This window comes from Panthera uncia, chromosome F2 (assembly GCF_023721935.1).
Source record: "Panthera uncia isolate 11264 chromosome F2, Puncia_PCG_1.0, whole genome shotgun sequence".
Taxonomy (NCBI): Eukaryota; Metazoa; Chordata; class Mammalia; order Carnivora; family Felidae; genus Panthera; species Panthera uncia.
Genome location: NC_064812.1, coordinates 14,143,314 through 14,168,069, shown reverse-complemented (window position 1 = coordinate 14,168,069; position 24,756 = coordinate 14,143,314). Strand labels below are relative to the sequence as shown.

General features: G+C 42.7%; 1 protein-coding gene across 3 annotated transcripts in view; it reads right to left on the bottom strand.

The window, feature by feature from the left end:
• Nucleotides 1-24,756, bottom strand: part of LRATD2 (LRAT domain containing 2) — a 132,997-nt gene that overhangs the window by 32,864 nt on the left and 75,377 nt on the right. For all 3 annotated transcript variants that reach the window (XM_049632911.1, XM_049632913.1, XM_049632912.1), the window contains one exon: nt 12,428-12,512. The gene's annotated coding sequence lies outside the window, so the exon portion shown is untranslated. The remainder of the gene's footprint in view (nt 1-12,427; nt 12,513-24,756) is intronic.

The following is a 24,756-nucleotide window of genomic DNA, read 5'->3' as shown; positions in this document are numbered from 1 at the left end:
GGGCTGCTTGCTGTGTGTGCGTGTGTTGGGGGGTTGGGGGAGGCCAGGTAGGGAGGTGATTTCATTCGTGCTCCCCCAACTCCAATCCCATAGACACACTCCTCTGTTCACGGCTCGTTCACTGTAATGAGTTTACAAATTCCCACCCACTCTAGAGTTGAACATCTAAGCAAGAAGTCCAGATTTAGAAAACCAGATATCTTTTTTCTTTGTCATTATTTTGCTCCATCCAGACCCTTAAATCATCCTCTGCCATCCCCCACACTAGCCTGGGGCTAGCACATAAAACCCACAGACAGCACCTCCAGCTTGGAGTAGCTGTCCCTCTGTTTACTCTCCCCCTTAGTAACAGCTGTCACTTAGTCATCCGAAAATAGAAGCAGAATGCCTACCACATATCTACTCCGAAGTGTAAGGTGAAAATAAAAGGGTGAATAATATAACTATAGTGCCTACCCTCAAGGAATTTTTAGACTGACAGAGAACTTTCTATAGACTGGATGCATTTCTCCTGTGCGTTGCTCCCAACAATGCTATGAGATGCAGGGTATCGTTATCCCCATTCTAGAGATTAGGAAATGGGTTTTGGGAGCTGAGGTGACTTGTCCAAGCACACAAATAGGATTCCTCTTTTGTTCTCAACATCTTTTCTCTTATTCTTTAATCATCACCTTGTCAGGATGGGAACCTCTTTCCCATTCCTTATATATCATCCTTCCTGTGTAGGGAACTCAAGGAACAAAACATGACCAACCTCTCTACTCCTTCTAGACACAGAAGAGTGACTCGAGGTGACTAGCAGTTTGAAAGGAGAAGCTGCACACCTAGTCCTTTTCTTTCCCTGCCTCCTGAGACTTGACCTAGTCTCAAAGCACACCTGCTGTCCTCCTCCATGGCCTCCCTTGCCCACACATCACCACTAAAAGCATTGCCACCACACGGCTAAGTAATGCGTCCATGGTTACCTATAGGTTTGAAGCCAGGTGGCTTCACCCCAGAGTCTCTATCCTTGACCACTGCGTTAGTTTGTGAGGGGTGCCATAATGAAACACCAAAGACTGGTTGGCTTAAAGAACAGAAATATATTTCCTCACAGTTCGAGAAGCTGTAAGTCTGAGATCAAGATGTCAGCAGGGTTGGTTTCTTCTAAGGCCTCTCTCCTTGGCCTATAGATGACCATCTTCTCCCTGTGTCCTCACATGGTTTTCCCTCTGTGCGTGTCTGTGTCCTAATCTCCTCTTCTTATAAGGACATCAGAGATATTGGACTAAGGCCCATCTGAATGACCTCATTTTACCTTAACGATCTCTTTAAAGACCTTACCTTTTAATACCTTCACATTCTGAGGTAATGGGGATTAGGACTTCAACATGTGAAGTTTTGGAGAACACAATTCAGCCCCTCCACATCCAGTAGCTAAGACTGTCTCTTTCATGGCTAGACAAGATTGATACAAAAATAATGGGAATGTGAGGGAAGAAGCTATGTAAGCTCTCAGGAATGGATAAACAAATTAATGTGGGAGTTGAAAAGAGGAAGGAATTACCTCCAGCTCCTGGAATGGGGCAGGGCTGTGAAGAAGATAAAGGAATGCCCCTCAGGGCTCTTGGCCGTGGCCAACAGAGACCAACTCTGGCTTCCATAAGCAGATTAATAAAATATATATAGTGGGAAGAAGAGAAGATTTACAGAATGCAAGAAAAGGATGAAGTTGGTGTGAGAAAAGCATAAAAAATAAAATAAAAATAAAATAAATAATAAAATAAAATAAATAAATAAAAAATAAAATAAAATAAAAATAAAATAAAATAAAATAAAAAGGGGTCTGGGTGGCAGAAACCCATGGAGGGCCCCTTCCAAATGTCCCTTCCAAAATGAATTCACTCTAGTCACTTCTTCCCTTATAGCACTCCCTTTGAGACTCAGATTTCCAAGATGGAATACAATGAAGCTGGCTTGAGGCACGTATCTATTCCTTAGAGCTTAAGGGGTCCAGGATGCCTGGAATAAGGCTGCATCAAGTAGGGGTGGGTGGGTAGTGCCTTGGAGACAGATCAAGAGGCTGTCACCAGGGGAGGGGGAGTAAATGCTGAATAGGCAGAAACAGCACCACAATGGAAGGCCTCATTGTCATGTTATAGTTGGGGAAACTGAGTCTTAGCTTTAGGTGCAGCTGGTGATTTAAGAGATGCGGGATTTATAAGAAGTTCTGCTAATTCTAAATGATGTGCTCTTTCTAGCTACCCCATAGTGCATCAGGTTGCCCAGTTCCAGGGTCAGCAAATGAATATACGAGTAAATCCATAAATAAATAAGTAAGCAAACAGGTACATGACAAAGCAAGAATTCTGGAATTTTAATCCACTAATAAATATAAACTCTCTCTTCACTACTAAATTGAAGTGAAGGCTGAGGTATGCTTAATAAGAGAGCTTTTTTTGTTTGGTTATCATTAATATTCAAGAGAGGATCTGAATCCACACAATCTACCTTTTGCAAGAGGAGAACGAGTTCTCGTGTTCTCTCCTATCAATTCATCTGGGCCACGACAAGCTAAGGAATCTTTGTTCACAGCTCAACTCTTGTAGGTGACCTCTGCTTTCCTGCCATTTGGATTATTAAGGCTACCAGGCAGGGGTCATGCCCACCTCCGTGTTTGCAGTAGCACTTGATACATTGGTGGATCGCAAAAAAGCATAAATTAACTTTAAGCAATGTGGATAGGTTTGTCAGGTATATGTGAGCAGGAATGCTGAGTTCCATATTTGGGGAAAGGTACTTGAGAAGGGGTGGGGGTGGGGGAACAGCAGATCCTGCATCGGTCAATTGATTGGGTACTTAACGAGCCCCCAGTTATAAGTCCAGTGCTATGCAAGCCCCTCAAAAGAGAGGCCAGAGAGTAAGCCAACAGCAGATTCTCAGGAATGTTTTGTCTTTCTAGTTACAGGTTTTGTAACACAAACTTCATCTCTGGAATGAATTTAAAGGCCGACTCACAAGGGCATGTCATGTCCATGGTATTCTTCTCCACAACCATCATGCTAATTATGAGAAAAAGATCAGACAAACCCAGACATTCTGCAGGATACCTGGACAGTACTCCTCAAGAAGACTGTCAAGGTCATGAAAAACAAGGAAAGACAGAAACTGCAAGAGACCAGAAGAGGATGAGGGGACATAACAGCTAACTGCGATGTGGCACCCTAATTGGATGCTGAAATAGAAAGAGAACAATACTGGATTGAATAGTGCACCCATTTCCTCCAAAGTTTATGTTTACCCAGTACCTGAGAACCGGACCTCATGTGGGAATAGGTTTTTTGCAGATGTAATCAAGTTAAGAGGAGGTCATACTTGATTAGGATGGCCATAAAGTCAGTATGATTGGTGTCCTTGGGAAAGGAGGAAAGGTTGTACACAGAGACATAGACCGAAGGGGAGAAGGCCGTGCGAAAACAGAGGCAGAGACTGAAGCGATATGTCTACAAGCCAAGTGTCTTGGTCTATTTGGGCTGCTATAACAAAATACAACAGACCGAGTGGCTTTTAAGCAAAAGAAGTTTATTTTTCACAGTTCTGGAAGCTGGGAGTCAAGATCAGGGTGCCAGCCCTGGCAGATGAGGGCCCCCTTCTGGATCACAGATTTCTTTCTTTCTCTCTTTCTTTCTTTTTTAATGTAAATCCATTCGTTAACGTATAGTATAATAATGATTTCAGGAATCGAATTTAGTGACTCATCACTTACATATAACAGCCAATGCTCATCCCAACAAGTGACCTCCTTAATTGGGTCACAGACTTCTTGCCATAGTCTCGCATGACAGAAGGGGCAGGAGAAGTCTCATGGACCTCTTTTGATAAGGACATTCGTTTCCTTGCCTAGGACCCCACTTCCGAATACCATCACATTCCACATCAACATTTCGACTTACCAACTTCGTGGAGATACAAACATTCAGACCACAGCACCAGGGAGCTCAGGATTGCCCGCAACCATCAGATGCTAGAAGGTTTCCTCTCTAGAGGCTTTAGAGAGACCATCATACTCTAGACACAATGCTTTTGAACTTCTAGTTTCCAGAACTGTGAGAGAATACATTTCTATTGTGTAAGCCACCTAGGTCCTATGTTATGGTAGCCCCAGAACACTAATGTAAGAACATTATTGGAAAAAATAATGGCGGGATCCAGATATAGGCTGGATTTTAGTTTAATAATAAAGTGCTGACATTGGTTTCTTAATCTGGCAAGTGCACTACCATAAGATATCGACAATAAGGTATATACCAGAATTCTCTGCACTATCTTTGCACATTTTCCATAAATATAGAATTATTCCAAAATAGAAAGTTTAGTTTGGGGAAAAAAGTCGACTCGCAGGCTGTATCATCTTTGGACTAACAACGCCCTAAGCTTGGGTCTCCTCGTCAATAAAATGGAGATAAGAACAGCCCTATTGAGGGTTTATTTATTTATTTTTGAGCCCGCGTCGGGCTCTGTGCTGACAGCTTGGAGCCTGGAGCCTGCCTCAGATTCTGTGTCTCCCTCTCTCTCTGCCCCTTTCCTGCTCATACTCTGTCTCTCTCTGTCTCTCAAAAATGAATAGATGTTAAAAATTTTTTTAATTTAAAATAATAATAATAAACAAACACGATAATGCGTATAAAGTTTAGGAAGGCACATCATTTCTCATTATGAATCTGTCACTTAGTTGATTTGCCAGTCCTTCCAAATGCATGTCACAGTGAATTTGCCCAGCTCATGCCCTCATCCATACCACTATTTAAAATCTTAACAAAGAAAAGGACTGAGCCTGGGTGGCTCAGTCGGTTAAGGGTGTGATTTCGGTTCAGGTCATGATCTCACAGTTCTTGAGTTCGAGCCGTGTGTCGGGCTCTGTGCTGGCAGCTCAGAGCCTGGACCCTGCTTAGGATTCTGTGTCTCCCTCTCTCTCTCTGCCCCTCCCCGGCTTGAGCTCTGTCTCTGTCTCTGTCTCTCTCAAAAATAAATACACATAAAAAAATTTTTTTTAAAAAGAAAGAAAAGGACAGAACCCTTCAGGCTTCTGTTGGATTCAGAGACAGTATCCCCACTGAACAGGAGTTCTCTTTGTCTATGAATCCAGCTAAGTCATGTGTTATATCTCAGTTGAAAACCTAGGCACCCGATGAATCAACATCCCCACATGCCCACTAGTTGACTAATCTTACTAAAAAGTAAATGAGGTTAGTCCAGGGAAGATATGATGTTTTCCTTATCTTTTACAGGTGACCATGTAACATCATGATTAGGTGGAGTTATACTCACAGGGTTCAAATGTTAGCTTGTACCACTCACTAGCAGTGTGCCGTTGGGTAAGTTGGTTACTCTTAGATTCAGTTCACCCACCCGTAAAATGAGGACAAGAATACCTTCCTCATAGATTTGCTACAAAGTTTACAGTAAATAATGCACGTGAATCACTAAACCATAATTCCTTACACACAATAAGCACTGACACTTATTAGCACGTGTAAATACCTGTGTGAGTGTGTACATGTGCATTTTCATTGCCTGGTGCAGTGACTGACATGAGAAGCACAAAAATTGTATGTTTCAAGAAAAAAGCCTGTAAGTGAGGACACTACAGACTGAAGAGAGACCGCAACTTGACCAATGTCGCTGTGCAAGTGAATGACAGCAGTAACAAGTAGAACATAGGATGTGTGGCTCCAACGGCGTTTCCTCCGCAAGGAAATAATCTAATTGCTTTTATTTTGTAGATATGGAATCTGAATGCAAACAACCCCACGGGCTTGTCCGGGGCCCCACGGTTTGTTAGGGGTAAATATCACACCTCCACCTCATGTGTTCCAACTCCTAGTGTAAGCTTTTTTTCCTCCCTCTTCTGGATTCTCGATAGCTCCTAGCAAAATCTATGCGTAGGGCATCCAGTGTGCACTTAAAGAGTTGACTGTTGATATGTGGTGTCTCAGAAATCAAGGGCAGCTCTGAGAGTTACCAGACCTTTGAGCAAGGGCACTAAGGATGAACACAGCAGAGCCAGGACAGATTTGATTAAAACATGGTGCTTTGCTGAAAGACCTGTGGCTATATCTTAGCGTAAATACTAGAAAGGCACAGTAATCCCAGAGGCTTCAGCAGCATGCATCACAGCTCAGCAGTATTTTGGCAACTCAGGGAAGCACCAGGAACGTTCCGGCCCAGCTCTGTCTGCCTCACTCATACTGTGGAATTTTGAGCATATCATTTCTTCTAGCTGTGTTGCAGTTAATATTGGAAATAATGGGGCCAGAGAGTTTCAAAATACTTCATGGTTTTCAAAAAGACGTTTTGGCTCTTGGCCATTGTCTCACTTGTCCCTCTCGAGAACCTTCAAATTATTATTGTTATTACTAGATTACAGTCCCTATAATATAGATAAGAAAGCAGTTTCAGTGAGATAGAGTGGTATTGTTTTTATTGACACATATATATTGTCAGCAATGAAAATAAGGAAAGTGGTAGCTGTTCATATTTGCTGAGCATCTATCACAGTCCCAAGCATTTTAAGAATATTTGTCATTCAATTTTCACACAACTCTGTGAAGTTGTTGATAGTTGTTACCCAGTTGTATTCTAAGCCACAGAGACATTAAGCAATTTGCCCGAGGCAGCACAGCTAGGAAGTGGAGGAGTCAGGATGTGAACGCAAGCAGTCTGGCTCCAGAGCCCCATGTTCTTACTAGTAAGCTCTAATAAACACAACCTCCTGCTAAAGAAAGAGCTTGTGACACACACACGCCCCCTTCTCCTTAAAGAGCTCTCAGGCTACTTTGAGGAAACTGACATGTAAATTAGATCATTAACATTTAGGAAGATAAAAAGTATGAGGTGCACTTGATCAGAGCGATGGCATCGGGTGACTAAAAATCAATATGGTGGAGATTGGATTAAAATCTGACCTCCTGACCGTATAATCAATAATTATACGGCCTCCTGACCGTCTAATCAATATTCATTCTTTTCTTTATTCAATAAACACTTAACATTAAGTGTTAGAGATTGGAAATAATAACGATAATAATACAAAGACATTGTCGTTCTCCTCAAGAACCAGTTACAGTCCAGAGAAAACACCTTCCAACCTGCTTCAAGCCCCCAGCCTGTGTTCCAATATGAACGCACCAAGAGCCCTCCAGGTACCAGCTGAAGCGAGGACTCTTTCGCTCTCCAGGGCCCCTCCCACCTCCTCTGCCCCCCACCCGTGAAGAGGGCCATTCCATTCCAGTCCCACTGGCAGTCGTCCCCAGATTGATTGATTTACATTACAGCCTTTTCTTTTTTACTTTATGTATTTAAACGCAAGTTAGTTAACGTACCCTGTAGCATTGGTTTCAAGAGCAGAACCCAGTGATTCACGTCTTACACGTAACACCCAGGGCTCATCCCAACAAGGGCCCCCCCTTAATGCCCATCACCCATTTAGCCCATCCCCGCACCCACCCCCACCTCTGGCAACCCTGAGTTTGTTCTCCTTGTTCAAGGGTCTCTTACGGTTTGCTTCCCTCTCTGTTTTTATCGTATTTTTCCTTCCCTTTCCGGAAGTTCATCTATTTCGGTGGCCTGATTTAATACAACCTCAAACCCCCCTGCTTCCACTAAATGTAGGGTCAAGTGGGACCCCTTAGAGGTTTCTTCTCAGTAGACCGGGTGGTGCCTCTGCCATGAGAACTGTGCTCTCTGATGCCAGGTCTCCAGCAGGAGTCTCTCAGCCCTCTCGGGGCCCAGCAGCGGTCAGCACGCTCTTCAGTATCGGCTAGAGGTTTTCAGCCAGTCCTCACGGTAACGTTGATGAAGGAGGGATGTAGTCAAACGTTCCACACCTACTCCCTCTGGGGCCAGACTCATCTCAGAAGACCCGTTCTCCAATGTTTGGAGGATAGAACCCATGAGATTACAATTAGAAAATGCTAACGATGGCGTTTTATTCTTAAAATAACTCTTAAAATTCAGCTATAAATTCCACTATGTAGCTCAGAGTGTGTGAGGTAAAACTATAAAATATGCCTGCTTCAACAACGTGACTTCCAAATATGGTCATAGTTCTTTCATGTTTCCAAGTAATCACCAGAATACCCATCCCGCCTATTAGCAGAAAGGCCAAACCTTGAGCCTTCCTTAGCAGTTGCTGGAGGAGTCCATCGCCATATTCACCCCATCTAAAGGGCAAGGAAGGGGTGGGGGTTGATTCTGTTTCTAAACAGCGAGAGCAGAGAGAACACATATCCAGTCTGCCAACTATCACTTCTTGCTGCCACACTGTGCCACTATCAGACTGGCCCATGACCTTGTTGACCCAGGTCATCGACCAGAGCACAGAGAATCCCCAGGTTGGACCACAAGTCTGGCCACTTGACCCCAGGGCTTAACCAGGGTGCCCGGGTCCAGTTTCAGCCACTACTTGGCCAAACCCAGCTGCCCCTTATCCCTCTCCACGCGGAGTGCTTCCATGAACCTGGGCCGCCTACCTAGGCTACCTCTGTTGGAGACGTTTTTGATCGTCTCCTTCATTGGGCTTCAGTTGGACCACCCTGGTCCCTCGTGGCCCATCTTCCTAGCTTCACATTTTCCTGGCTTCTTTCTGTCCTTGGACAATTAATGCAAGCTGGTCCCCCTCTTCCTCCTCGGGGATCAGTTTTGCATGCCAGGGGTCTCAGCGATGGACACCTTCATCAAGGGCGTGCCTTCGGTTACCCCTCCTCCTCACGGACGCCTATTCATTCCGAGTCTGTGCCACCCAAAGAGTCATTAAAGCCTCTCCTTTGAACGGAGATCTCCTTCAGGACTTTCACCACTGCATCCAGTTCAAGAAGAGTCTGGCCTCTTTTTCAGGATCTCCCTCATCATCTCCACCCTGGAGGCAGCACGTACACGTGCCAGAGGGCATGAGTGGGGTGGCAGCTGTTTGCCTTTCACCAGAACACAGCGACGTGCTCCAACCTCAGCAAAACCCAAGGGGCATGGACTCCACTTTGGACAAAGTGGTCGGGGCAGGGAGGCAAAGCCACAACAGCAGAGCGATTATACATGGCCTCGTCCACTTTTTCTCCTCTGGCCTGGAAGCCCGGCAGTTAGAGCACAGCTTGCTTGTGTGAGCGACTGACCCGCAGAGGGTGACCCCAGGAAGGAGACGACAGCCAGCCAAAGAAAGGCTCCAGGATGGAGTTTCTACGTCAGCGTGACTCATGGCCCGATCGAGCCCGTGGTCCTCAAATGTGAACCCTTGAGGTTCGCCAGGGCTGGCGAGGCTGCTGCTGTGAATTCAGAGGACAAGTTCGCGTAGGCAAAGTGTGTTGTTGTGCCGGGAGCCGTTTGCATTCCCTGTCTTTGTTCCAGAGGCCCAGGCGGCGGCCTTCACCTGCTTGCCTTCTTCCGGGGTCCTCCTGCTCAGATAAATCAATTAAAAGCATCATCTACTGGAGGAACACAAACGCAGGCAGCAGGAGAGGGCCCGGAGGGCCAGGTTCTGTTCAGTTACTCTGGGTTTCTGGGTTTCTAAGCACGTTCCAAAAATATAACCCCCACCGCCGTGGCAAACCTGCCTTTGATGAAACACAATGTACGATCTCTAATGTTGACACAGAACAGATGGGACTTTGATTTTTTTTTAATCTGTTCTCGATAGAAGAGAAATAAGCACAATGGATTTTTTTTCTTGATTTGGAGGGTTTTTCTTTCCTTTTTTTTTTTTTTCTTCCTCACATGCATATCTGAGACTGAGAGTCCTTTGGTTCTTTCTCCTTGTTTGTCATTGATCCCTTCTATAACAGGGAGTCTCTGGTGGACCGGGCCTTTCTTTTCTCATCAACCAGCCAAGATGAAGGTTACTGGCCCCCGTGTCCCTTCCATCTGGCTCAACAGAGAAGTTGTGGGAGCTGCACACCCAGAGCGTCCTCAGACTTACAGGCAGTGAGATAGTAGCTTGTCATTAATGATCTACAAAGTGATGGCTGAACAGGGGACATGAGGGGCAGTTAGCCTCACCTACCCCAGATATTGCTCCAATCCAAGCAAACCTGTGGGCAAGCCATGAGAAATTGGCTTCAAGACAAGTCTCCACAGACTGCAGCCCATTAGCCTGTCCTAAACAGGTCTTCCAGAGCCAACCCTGGTTGCAGAATGTCTTCTTCAATCCCTCCCAATGACTGCCAACAGATCCTTTGAGCATGATCTAAGCATGGGATGTTCTTTGGTGCGGGGATGTCCACTCCCCCATGATTCCATTCCCATAACAACAGCTGTTACAGGGGCAGATTGCAGTAGATACTGTGAGACAGGTTAGGCCCCACTATATTAACTCCAAACTGTTTGATTAGATGATAACAGGTACAACTGGATAGCTGCTTAAGCCACAACTCAAACCTAATTTGCTCTTGGGCTTTAATTTCTTCTCACCCAAACACATCGTTCAGGAAAGAAAAACGTTACAAGAGATAGGGAAGAACACACAAGAGACTGCCACTTGGGGTCGTCTGGGGTCGTGGATGTTCTGCCCAAAGCTGAGAGCAGTCTGGCCGTTAGTCTCAATTAGACAGCTCCCCGGGGTTGTTGGATTGATTCAAAGAAACAAAGGCGTCTTGCGTGCGAGTGGGTGTGCAGGTTTCGTTGACTTTCCCAAGCCCTGCTCACTGTCCCACCGTTCTCAAGGGGCTGTTGGGGTGGCAGGAGGGCTGGGAAGGTTTACGTTTATGGAACTGGTAGGATGGCAGCCTGGAGTCCCATCTTACAGCCTGGAGTCGGTCTCTCCAGTCAGTCTTAACACCCAGAGGCCAGTCTCCCCAGCACAAATTAAATTGCCCTAACCATTTTTCTGAAAGAAAAATATGGAAATAGGAACATCTCTCCAAAAACCATTTTTGCGGAGGAAAAAAAAACAAGATCATACAGCAATATTTTGTTAACAACAGCAACAGTAAAAACCCAAAATCATGATCTTCAAGAGATATCTGCACCCTCATGTTCACTGCATCATTATCCACAACAGCCAAGACTCGGAAACAACCTAAGCATCCACTGGTGGATGAAAAGATAAAGAAAAATGTAATATACGTATTGTGGCATACATTATTCAGCCATAGAGAAGGAAATCCTGCCGTTTGGGACAACATAGATGGACCTTCAGAGTATCATGCTTAGAGAAGTCAGAGAATGACAAACACTGTATGATCTCTCTTATATGCAGAGTCTAAAAACCAAACCAAACCAAAACAAACAAACCCACACACACACACACACACACACACACACACACAAACCAAACTCAGAAACAGAGAACAGGTTGGTGATTGCCAGATGGGGACTGGAGGAAATAGGTGAAGGTGATGAAAATATACAAACTTCCAGTTATGAAACTAATACATTCTGGGGTCGAATGTAGAGCATGTTGACTATAGATCACAATACTGCATTGCATATTAGAAAGTTCCTAAGATCTCAAAAGTTCTCATCACAAGAAAAAAAAATTACTGTTATAATTCTCATCACAAAATGTTACAGTTTCTCATCATAAAAAATCATAATCTCTCATCACAAGAAAAAATTTGAACTATGCCGCAATTGTTATATATATGCTATGAATGTTAACCAAACTTATTGTGGCAATCGTTTCCCAATAGATCCATATCCAATCATTATTTTGTACACCTTAAGCTAATGCAGTTTTACACGTCAATGATAGCTCAATAAAACTGGACAAAATTTTACAGAGGGGCAGAAACTATTCCTGGGTTTATTTATTTTGTGAGCTAGCTCTAGAAAAAGAAGTCTGTTTCTACCTTTTAGATATTTCACACACAACGGAAGCATGTCCTCTTGGTGACTCTATTTCCCATACTCAATACCATGTATATAAACAAGAGGACATTGGGGCGCCTGGGTGGCTCAGTCGGTTGAGCGTCCGACTTTGGCTCAGGTCACGATCTCGCGGTCCGTGAGTTCGAGCCCCGCGTTGGGCTCTGGGCTGACGGCTCGGAGCCTGGATCCTGCTTCCGATTCTGTGTCTCCCTCTCTCTCTGCCCCTCCCCCGTTCATGCTCTGTCTCTCTCTGTCTCAAAAATAAATAAACGTAAAAAAAAAAATTGTTTTTTAAACAAGAGGACACTTGTCATTTCGTTTGCCATGCTAGACAGGAAGTGACATGATACATAAAAGATACTCAATAAATGTTTTGGCTTTAAAAAAAAAATGTTTTAGCAGTCATTATTTAGTTAATGAGCATTGAGTGAACAAGCAGCAGGAGGAGGAGAATGACAGCAATGATGCTGACCGTGGAGTAAAGAAGAGAAAAACAAGATGGGCTAATAACCTATGTGGGGTAACCTACCAATTATCTGATGAGTAAGCATAAGGAAGATGGGAGCACTAGGGACTCAAAGCCCGCTCTTACCACTTAGGATGATTAGTTGGCCAGTCCCATCATGTCCCATGTCACTTTCTTCACCTTTAACATGGAGGTGATGATTCATCGCAAACTGTGAAAAATCAAGAGAGAAAACTATATGTGAAAGCATTCTGGAAAAGGGTTTGTACAAACATAAGGAGGTAATCTGATTTACAATCATAAAGATCTACATAAGTCACTCAGCATCTGCTCAAGTGTTAAAACATCATAACTACAGTCTATCTATAAAAAATGCAGAATAACCAGGAATGATACATTCTTTTTTGTTGTTGTTGCTGTGCAATGAATGAGCACAAACTTAGCTACTTAACACAGCACCCATGTATAATATTACAGTACTGGAGGTCTGAAGTCCAGGCAGGCTCACCTGGGTTTTTGCTTGGGGCCTCACAAATTTGAAGTCAAAGGTGACAACTGGATTGGGTTCTTATCTGGTAACTCTTAGGAAGAACAGCTCTAGAGCTCATTCATGTGGTTGCTCAAATTCAATTCCCAGGTTATAGGACTGAGGTCCCTATTTTCTTGCTTACTCTCAGTAAGATACCACAGTCAGCATCTTGAGACTGCTCTTAGGACCTTGCCCTGTGGCCTCCTCCATCTCAACAGCCTTCCTTGCATCATAATCTCTCCCTCTGACTTCCTGTTCTACAGCCAGCAAGATAAAACTCTTTTTTTTAAATGTTTTTTATTGTTTTTAATTTTTTTTAATGTTTACTCATTTTTGAGAGATAGAGACAGAGCATGAGTGGGGAAGGGGCAGAGAGAGGGAGACACAGCATCTGAAGCAGGCTCCAGGCTCTGAGCTGTCAGCACAGAACCCGACGTGGGGCTCGAACTCACGAACTGTGAGATCATGACCTGAGCCTAAGCTGGACGCTTAACTGACTAGGCCACCCAGGTGCCCCATAAAAACTCTTTTTTTTTTTAATGTTTATTTATTTATTTTGAGAGAGAAAGAGATAGAGCTTAAGTGGGGAAGGGGCAGAGAGAGAGGGAAAGAGAGAATCCCAAACGGGCTCCGTGCTGTCAGTGCAGTGCCTGACACAGGGCTGGAACCCACGAACCATGAGATCATGACCTGAGCTGAGACCAAGAGTCTGACACTTAACTGACTGAGCCACCCATGTGCCCCAAAGAAAACTCTGCTTTAAAAATATTTTTTTAACGTTTATGTTATTTTTGAGGGAGAGATAGAGACAGAGCACAAACCGGGGGGGGGGGGGTTGGCGCGGGCAGAGAGAAAGGGAGACACAGGATCCAGAGTAGGCTACAGGATGTGAGCTGCCAGCACACAGCCTGACGTGGGGCTTGAACTCATGACCCATGAGATCATGACCTGAGCTGAAGTGGTTGCTTAACCGGCTGAGCCACCCAAGTGCCCCAGAAAACTCTGCTTCTACAGTGATTAGATTAGGTCTGCCAGAAACAGTCATTATTTTGATTAACTTAAAGTCAACTGATTAGAAACCTTAACTACACCTAAAAAATCCCTTTTGCCAGGAAATGTAATGTAATCATGAGTACAATATCTCATCGCATTTACACTCCTGGGGATTAGGGTTGGATATCTGGGGAAGGGGATATCTTAAAATTCTGCCCACCACAGATTAGGAACCCCTTGGAGGATAGCTTTGAATCTGTACAAGATCCCATTCATATACTCTTGGTGCCTGTATACTTACTTATACACAGCAAGTATTTAGTGTGAGTTTATTTTTTTATTTTTGTTCACTTAAAAAAAATTTTTTTATGCTTATTTATTTTTGAGAGAGAGAGAGAGAGAGAGCATGAGTAGGGGAGAGTCAGAGAGAGAGAGACCCAGAATACAATGCAGGCTCCAGGCTCCGGCTGTCAGCACAGAGCCCAATGCAGGGCCCGAACCCACGGACCGTGAGATCATGACCTGAGCCAAAGTTGGTGGCTTAACTGAGCCACCTCAGTGCCCCTAATGTGAGTTTATTAAACAAAGACATGAGGCTTCTTTAGGGACATCTTCCTTGAAATCTCTGCTTCATAAAGAAAATAAGGAAAGAAAGTGCTAATAATTGCTAATTATTGTACATCTTGCTAATAATTGTACTGTACCCACCTCACCCCTCTGCCACCTAGCAAAATACCCAACATATAGTGAACCCAAATAAATCATGCTGAATGAATAAGTGAATGAATGAATGGAAGAATTTTCCACTTAGGCTCAACTGATGATCTCTTTTGATATCTGCATATTAAGCTAAGTTTTTTAGTCTTGTTTTTATTTTTTTTAATTTTTTTGGAAAAGAAGAGATTGGGGAAACCTCAACAGTAAGATTTTATTTTGCCTTTTTAAATTTTTTATACATATTTATTTATTGACTTATTTATTCTGAGAGAGAGAGAGAGAGAGAGGCTGAGACAGAGGGAGAGAGAGAGAGAACTGCAAGCCAGAGCCCGACATGGGGCTCAAACCCACAAACCGCGAGATCATGACCTGAGCGGAGATCAAGAGTTGCATGCTTAACCCACTGAGCCACACAGGTGCCCCGATTTTGTTTTGACTTTTTAGACACTTTTTATAAAAGTTTCTTCAGGGATTTGTTCCACTATGATCTACTTGCACAGAATAATACTGTTCCCCGTCCGCACAGAGAACAGTATTTCCAGACAAGAAGGAGATTTACATAGATCAAAGGAAGAGTTCTGCCTGAGGCATCGGACAGCACCTGAACAAGTGCTGTCCAAGAGCCTTCTCAGAAAGAATTTGAGAGCCTTACCATTTTGCTAAGGAATTTGACTTCACGGAGCATCATAACAAACTAGATTCTAGCTCAGCTAAAGAGTGAATGGCTCCTACCAAACAAGGCACAAAAATACTTCCATTACCCATCCACGAAAATAACAAAGCCTCCACACTGTGCAAAGCTTCCTCTTTGAAAGCTGGATTGACAGATATTGGATTGAAGCAACGCAGCTTAATATCAAGAAACGACAGCTGGCAGCGTAGCGGGGAAACACAACCCACTTCGCTGTGGATAAATCAATGTTCTGCTCTGAGCCATTACTGCATTAGTGGCTGGTTATTACTTAAAAATAAAAACTCGCAAATGTATTGGCTACACCTTCATCAGACCGTCTCTCTGGAGGATTCTTTTATGATTCTTCTGTTTTCCAAGTTGCACAAAACAATTTTCCACTAAACCGTATCCCAGCATATTCTGCTTCCTAAACCAAACCATTTACATAATAGGTAATTTAACACACACACACATACACACACGGAGGCACACAAATTAGCCAAATATATGTGTAAACAAATACCTTGCTAAGGTTTGGATACACTTGGAAAATGCAAAATATTTACACTGTGGTGGAGGGGGAAGATGGGAGTAAAGTATATATATGTCACAAGTTCAAGAACAAAATACATTACTATTATCTAATATTTATGATAGCACTTGCTACACTATTCTAAGCACTGTATTTGTATTAATTCATTTCATCATCACAGAGACTCTATGATGTGGGTGTATTACTAGTATCAACTCCCATTTACAGATGGACCTCTGAGCCAGGAGGGCAGACAGAAGAGCTGGGTATCAAATTCAAGAAGACTTAATTATTAGACTCTGCTACCGCTAGTATACTCAGTGGTGGGCTGTCCGGGCTTCACAACCACTTTGTTACCATGTGACCAGGTGCTGCCTCCTGCTGCTGGTTGGCTCCCAGTTCTTGGCTCCATTTCTCTAAGCCCCAGTTCCCACATCTGTAAAATAAGGATAAAAATAGAGGCAACCTCCAAGGGATAATTAATGTGAGGATTATTCATTTCTCCATTCGAAAGATATTCAGTGAGCATCTGCTCTGTGCCAGGCACTGTCCTGAACAATAAGAGGAATGGACAAGCTCCTGCCCTCAGAAAACTTGCCTTCTAAAGTGAGGACTAGACAATAAACAAAAATGTGGCAGAACTATACAGATTCTATAGGTGCTAAAGCAGTGGAGAGTGGACCTCCTCACTGGGCTGATCAGATACAAACCTGACCCTTGGGGTGAAGAAGCCACTGGGACATCTAGACATATCATAGAGAAAATGGTCTCACATTATTTAGCCAACACAGACTCAGAAAAGTTAAGTTTTGGCCTCAGGATACTGTGTCTAGTGAGTGATGGCGGCTGTGTTTTTCAGGTCTGTGGGACCCCCAAATCAGCAGTTATTCTAATGGAGATGTTCAATAAATGATCATTTTCTAAGCTGCTTGCAGCTGAAGAATCTTCCTCTTCTTCTAGGCTTTACATTATGGCTGGCTTTAGCACAACTGATAAAAGAAAAAGTGGGCAGAGATAGCAACTTGACTTTCAGGTACCAACTGCATAAAAGACTCTATCTCAAGACATGACTTCTTCCTGAGCTGGTCAAGGTCGTCCATAGAAATGGGGATCAGAACGTGCCATCTCAGGAGAAGGGCTGATGAACTCTTAGCAAGATGTCACTTTCTGTTGTCAGAATCCTCCTGGGGTGATTTTAGACAAGTTAAATAATGTCTTTCTTCCCTGTTCCTCATCTGCAAAATGGGGCTAAGAGGAGTCCTATTTCACAGAGTTGTTACAAGTGTTGAGACAGCACCATTTGAATGTTTGAATGAGATACATCCAAACATACCCAAATTAAATATGATGATTCTGATTTTCATCCCCAAACTACTCCTACCCAGCCTTCTCCATTTCAATAAATGGCAGTTCTGTTTTTCAAGGGTCTCAGTCTAAAAACAAGCCAACAAAAAATAAATTTTCTGGATTCTCTCCCCCACAACCCCTGCCATATGCATTAACAGAAGTCTGTCATGCCAACCTTGAAAATTACCCAGAATCCAACCACCTCTCACATATTTACCTGCTAGAACACTTGTTCAATCACTATAATCTGTCACTGGATTGTTGCCATGACTACTTAATGGTCTCCTTATTTCCATCCTTGGCCCTCAATAGTCAATTCTCAAAGCAGTGACCAGAAGAATCCTTTAAAAATAGAAATCAGCTTATGACACTCAGCCCAGAACCCTGCAATGGCTTTCTCTCACACACAGAATAAATTCAAACCCTACACACTGTCCCTCCCCCATTTCCCTCTAAGTTTGTGTCGCCTCTCACATTCTCTCTCCTTAGGTCACAATGGTCTTCTTGCTATATTCCTTGAAAAACTCTTGCTATTCATGCTTTTCTCTGGGGCCTTTCCTTTTGCTTTTCCCTCTGGCTGGAAGTAACTCTTCCCCTTGGTATCCACATACATGCCCCCCACTCCTTTAAGGCTTTCTTCCAAAGTCACCTCTTCAGCTAGGTCTTTCTTGAACATTCTGTTTAAATTTCCAACCACCAACCCTCCAGCCAAGCACACAAATGTACTCCTTATCCTTCCTCCCTAGTTTTATTTTTCCCTTCACAGTATAAAACTTTTATTGCCTTACAATATAATTGACAAATATTTATTTTTTAAGTAGTTTGTCTCTCCTCCCTAAAATACAAATTTCAGGAGGGCAGAAATTTTGTCTGTTTTGTTCACTGTTGTATCTCTGTTGCCCAGAAAAGGGTTTCTCAACCTCAGCACTACTGACATTTTGGGCAGGATAATCCTTTATAGCAGAGGGCTATCTTGTGTATTGAAGGCTATTTAGCAGTGTCCCTGGCCTCTGCCCATCAGATGCTTTTCCCCAGTTACAACTAGTCTCCAAATATTGCCAAACACCCCCTGGAAAGCAAAATATCTTCCAGTTGAGTATCACTGATCTAAAGCAATGCCTAATGCAAAGCAAATGCTCAATACATGTTTATTGAAAGAATAAATCAATGTTAAATGAGTTAATGTCTTAAGTACATAGAACACTGTTTGGCACGTAGTAAGAACTCAAAAAATGTTACATTTGATGAATGTGTTATTTTTATTATTATTATTGCCTTGCTGTCTACATCTAGAATAAACTATGGAGGCAACCAAACTGTGTTATGTGGAGCCCTAGGACTTGGTACAGACTTCATTTTTTAAATATATGTGAATTATTTTAAAAACTGCAGCACAAAGCCTCACACTGAGAAGCGTTAACACATTGGTTACCACCAATTCATTAACTTGTGTTGCCACGTTAAATTGTTTTGTGCAGACCTCAGAATACATCATCTTCTGCCATCTCTGCATATATTTTAACTTCTTATAAATGTGTTACTGATTCGGAAGGCTATAGTTTGGCACTGGTGTTTATTTTTATTCTTGTCTATTCCTGTCGGCTCATGTAAAACTGTTCAAGCAAGTATTCCATGGTAGAGTTGTATCAAACATACATTGATTTAATCTGCCCAAATTCAACTCTACAAGCTTGGCCAAAAAAATAAAGAGAAAAAGCATAATTTTCATTCAACATGGGCCCCTAAATGCAAGCCAATTACTTCATCTGGTGCTCAACTAAGCAACAGCAATCTGTTCCACCCTGGAGGAACAATTGGCTGTATTAGACTTAGCGGAAAAATGGGACACTCTACACAAAACTGATATACCATCTTTTATGGGAGATTTAGGGTATTTTTCATGGCCAAATTTGACCATGTATGTTTATAGTTCTTTTTTTATCTACAGTCTCAAAATGCAAAAAGTCTTTGAAAAATAGCATTTGGGAATAACTCATATGGCAGCAAATTCTGTGAGGTTATTCATGGTCATTGGTTTCCCCGTGTGTGTGATTATGAGATGCTGCCCCAGACCCTGCTGAAGGTGTTACAAAGGAGAAGACACGTGCCTTATTGCCTTATGAAAATTCTGATTTTCAAAACACATGTGACCACACAGTTTCAGAAGATGGATTGTGGACCAGTAACTGGTTTTCTGCTCACTTGTTATTTTTTTGAGGCCTCAGTAGGATGTTACCTAGGGGTACAGCAATACCACTGTTATGCACCCCACCCAATCCGTGCTCCCTGCTTGTACCTCACATGTCAAAAGAATGCGAGTGAGTAAAAGCATATACAACATTTAGGTAGCTTTTGTACTTAGTGTAAGTTTGGGGTACTTCTTGTCTCATTTTTATATTTACAATATCAAATTAAAGTAGTTGTTACATAACCCATGAAGCCACTAATCACAGGGACTAACTATACTACACACAAAGTCTTATTTATTTTTATAATAATAATAAGCATCATCATTGTCATGGCTGGTGGTTCATCTTTGAAGTCAAATTTCTTACCAGTGTTTTTTCACACTTCAGTAACAGTTCAGTTGAAGAGCATCCTGGGATTAGGAGGTAAACTGTTAAAAATGGTCATGTCTGCTCCCACATGTAATATCTTATTTGTTCAGTGCAGACTTTATCAACAAAACTGGTAAACCACTAACCAGACAGATCAAGTTAAAAAAAGAGAAGACATAAATGATCCATAATAGAAATGAAAGAGGGAGTATCATTACAGTGCCAACAAGCGTGCAAAGGATAGTAAGGAAATATTTTAAACAACTTTATGCCAATAAATTTGATGATACATGGACACATTCTTTGAAAGACACAAACTACCAAAGCTGACTAAAGAAGAATTAGATAATTTGAATAGTCTTATATCTGTCTAAAAAGTTGAATTTCAAGTTACGTCCTTACAAATTGATTCTAATGCTCTCATTTTTGAGCTCTAGATTTAACATGTAAGAAAGAATGCAAAGGAGTAGTAGAGATCTTTGGGGGCTTGAGCAGAAATAATCTGTAATCTTAGTTACGGTACAAGTTCCATAATGTGTACATCTTTTAAAACTCTTCAAACTATACACCTAAAATAAAGGGTGAATTTTACCACATGTAAATTATATCTTTAAAAACCTGAATAAAAAGGGGTGCCTCAGTGGCTCAGTCATTTGAATGTCTGACTTTGGCTCAGATCATGATCTCCCAGTCCGTGAGTTCGAGTCCTGCTTCATGCTCTGTGCTGACAGCTGGAGCCTGGAGCCTGCTTTGGATTCTGTGTCTCCCTCTCTCTCTGGCCCTCCCCTGCTCATGCTCTGTCTCTCTGTCTCTCTGTCTCTCTCTCGCTCTCAAGAATAAATTAACATTAAAAAAAAAAAACCTGAAGAAAGAAAGATGAAGAAAAAATGAAAAGTGGCCACTATTTGGGAACCAAAAATCCAGGCAGAGTCTGAAACAGCAAAATTCAACATAGAGAGTGCTCAGATGACAAGCCCAAAGAAGGTTCTCAGGCAATGAAGTCTAGACAGAGTTACGGGTTTTACATCAAGTTGGGTAGAGACCCTAATGAAAGCACAAGCCACATCTAAAACCACCACGAAGTCCTGTCCTCACTCTCCATCCGGCAGGCTCTAGAAGAACACAGAATCAATCTGACCTCTAGTAGCTTTCCCTTTGATGAAGAAACATTTCTCTTCCTTCTCCATGGCTCCTGTGGGAAAGTACACGTACAAGTTCATGGGGTGGTTATAGCTGCTTTCCTTGGGAAATAACCTGCTCTTCTCGAAGCGAAAGAGACATTTTTTTGGTGAACGACAGAGGCCTAAAAAGGAATTAAAATAAATTTCTTCGCACAAAGTAAAAAATACACAAAACTAAAGAATTGTGTCTCCCTTTTACTTCTAGGACCTAAGATTTTATTAAAGCTCAGAAGTATCACTTGTAGACCCAACTGTCATCATTTTTGTTTTATTTTTTACTACTTTGTTACAGGCTGAACTGTATCCCCTACAAATGTGTATGTTGAAGTCCTGACCCCTGCTACCTCAGGATGGGACTATTATCGGAGATAGGGTCTTTGAAGAGATGACTAGGGTTGAATGAGGTCATTAGTGTGGACCCTATTCAAATCTGACCCATGTCCTTATTAGTAGAGGAGATTTGGGCACAGACACACACGGAGATAAAACTTTGTGAAGGCACAAAGAGAAAATGGCCACCTGCAAGCCAATAAGAAAGGTGTTTAAGAAAAAAAACAACATGGGGCACCAGGGTGGCTTAGTCGGTTAAGCGTTCAACTTCGGCTCAGGTCATGATCTCATGGTTCATGGGTTTGAGGCCGGCATCCAGCTCTGTGCTGACAGCTGGAACCTGGAGCCTGCTTTGGATTCTGTGTCTCCTTCTCTCTCTCTGTCCCTCTCTTACTTGCTCTCTGTCTCTGTCTCCGAAGAGTAAAGAAAAAAAAACACATTAAAAAAAAAGATAGAAAAAAGAAAAAAATACCCTACAGAATGCAGACGCTTTGACCTTGGTCTAAAATCATGAGAAAATAAACTTCTGGCCTTCAGCCTGTGGCCCTTCATTATGGAAGCCCTTACAAGACTCAAATAGTGACTTTCTGGGCAGTGGGTACATAATAAATACAGGGAAAACTCTCCATTAGGAAGCTATGATCTCTGCCTTGCTTGAGCCAAGTCACAGCCCTCACAGAAAGGGCAAGAAACTCCAAATGAGCTTGTCCCAAATGGAGTCAGACGTGAGTCAACCATGCTGGACACTGGTCTCAGCCTTCAAGTTCATTTTAGCAGCCCTGGAGCGATTGTAGTGTGAGCCTTTTCCGTATGACTTCCTAATGGCATTTGTGCCTTGTTCGTGCCCATATTTGAAAATGAACAAAACAGGCATTTGGTTAATTACATATTTTTAAATCTGAACAAATTTTATTCCTGAATCCAGCCCAGCTTGTTTTTCGCTACTCCAAATGCGACAGTGAGCTATGCGGGGTGACAGAGTAATTTTCTACCCAAAAAAATCACAACAATAATTTAAGAGCCCCAAAAAGAAACAGGAAGAGGAGGACAAGAGAGGATATTTATTTTCAACGAACACAGACGGAGCATGTTCTCTGTTCTCTGTACCAGCCTCTTTATCAAGGAGCACACAGCCTTGGAGCTCATCTCACGTTCTCTGAAAAGCCTGCTTTACAACATACTGCTTCACAGCAAGGACTTTAAAACAAGAATGCCTTGGGTTTCAATTCTGGCTTCATCACTTACTGCTCTGTTTCATTTATCTAGCTTTTAATCTCTCTGGGGCCTGCGTTCCCTCATCTTCTAAGTTTTATTACTGTTTGGAAGGCACTTATTAATTACTATCCTTCAAATTCAATAGAAACTGTCATCGTTTGTATAAGAGTTTGAGACATTGTAAAGCACTTTTACATACACTATTGTTTTTATCCCTAAAATGCCTCTGCGAAGCCAAGGGAGGGTATTGTTACACCTGTTTGATTTGTAAGGAAATTGAGTCTAAAGAGATTTGATGACAAGCAGGGAGACAGTTTTATACTTAATTCCACATCTTCAAACCCCTAATGCTAGGCTCTTTCCCATCAGTACACTGCCTTCTCCCTCCCTAAAGGTGACCTGGAAGGTTGCTTTAGGCCAGGATTTATTTCAAATACCTGTCTTCCCTCTTGCAAGTTGTAATCAACAATCCATAAACCAGGCAGACTGCAACCACGCCAGACAAACGCAAGTCTGCTAAATGCCTTTTGCTGAGACAACTGATATCAACAATGATGATCTACACACACACACGCACACACACACACACACACGCATCACATACATCCCCTGGGGCTCCCTGCCTGGAATCAGGTCATTTTAAGAACTCATTTAATACAACTATGCCTTGAAAGGCAACTGCTATTGGCTCAGAATGGCACTGTCCGAAGGCAGCCCACTCCTGGAGCCCTAGCTGCTGACGGCAAGGGCCATTAACTAGCCTCCCGGCTCTTCATCACAGAATTTCCCCAGCGTGGGATCTGAGTGATCTCAAGTCAAAGGCCATTTGCCTGGGGTATGCTCTCTGATGCAGAATGTCTGGGCCTGGGCCTTGGCTTGTAAAGCAGGATTGCTCAGACTTTTTAAAATGCAATCTTCAGTAAAAAAGATATTTATGTCGTGACCCAGCCACAAGTGTGTTTGGAAACAGTGGGTAGAGAAATCAGTTTAGTGAGTACAACCAAAATTTTTAGAAATTAATTAGAATAGAAGGGGATGAAATGGAATGAAATAATTATAGAATAGAATAGAAAGCGTATTGCATGTGGTCAGGATGATCTATCTATCTATCATCTATCAATCAGTCAATCATGTGTCAATCTATCTATGAACTGAGACTTCACGTTTAATCTACTTCTGACTGTGAGTCATAGTCAAAAAGGTTTGAAAGACCACAGTGCAGACCATGTCAACAGAAGGGTGTTGCAGTGGTTGGGGATTTGAAGAAAGAGCTGTAATAAGGTTTGAGAAGATGAGTGAATCCTACTTCTTCCCTAACTGGGTTCTTTCAAAGGCTCCTCCTCGTCATTTCCCAGCAACCCCCTTCCTTGCTGAGCACACACAGTCATGTGAGATAGAGCCTGTGACATCCCCAGCCTCATGGCTGACCACTCCATCGAAGTAATGAAACAAGGAGGCCATGAGGCTGGGGTGACTCTAATGCCTTGATAGCCTGTGAGCAAACCAAAACCCAAGCCAGGCTCAATGCATTGAAATTTGAGAAAATGAAACCGGAAAACAATTATCCGAGACAGCCAACCAGACTTCCCCAAATAAGTCAACTGCTTACGGCTATAGCCAACCAAAAAATTTCCTTGCTTTGCTTCCACTTCTCTATAAGGACTTAACCCTAAGCTCCTGTTTATGGAGGTGGGGGGGTGGTTCCCAACCACCTTTGGTTTAGCAGCACCTAACTCAAATCAATGTATGCTCAAATAAACTCTTGAAAGTTTTCATGAAAGCCTCAGTTTATCTTTTAACAACTCCTGTTGCCATCCTGCCTAAGCTTCAGACACACCAGTGTAGTTGCTGTTTGGGGAAAAATCCAAGCTCCCCCATCCTTACAGGGTTCTGCTCGTCTATTTCTTCTACCTAGCATTCTTGTTCTTACTGTGCTTCTGCCTTGGTTACTCCTGTTCAATGCTTTCAATTGTACAATGGAATTAACCACCTATCTCCTCCAGGAAGCTTTCAGATCTCACTGAGTATTCATTCATTACCAGATTAGTTCCCTCTACATATTTAAATGTGTGAAGAAAGAAATCAATAAGCAACTAAGGAAATGATTGACAGAATGAATAAATGAGGAAAGCTTTTCCTCTTAGGATCCTCTAGAGTGAAGCAGGTACCTATACCTAGAAGGAACAATGGGCAGGATATAGTCCATCCTTGACTATACGGATAAGGAAGTGGATACAGAAGAGGAGTCACTTCCAAGGGTCTCACTGGAAATTAGTGGGAGTAAGGGCCAAATTCCCGGTTTCTTGAGAGATCCAGATCTAGAGACTCATCTTTCCATTAGACCTGTAGTTACATCCCAAAGAGAAGGGAGAAGCAGGGG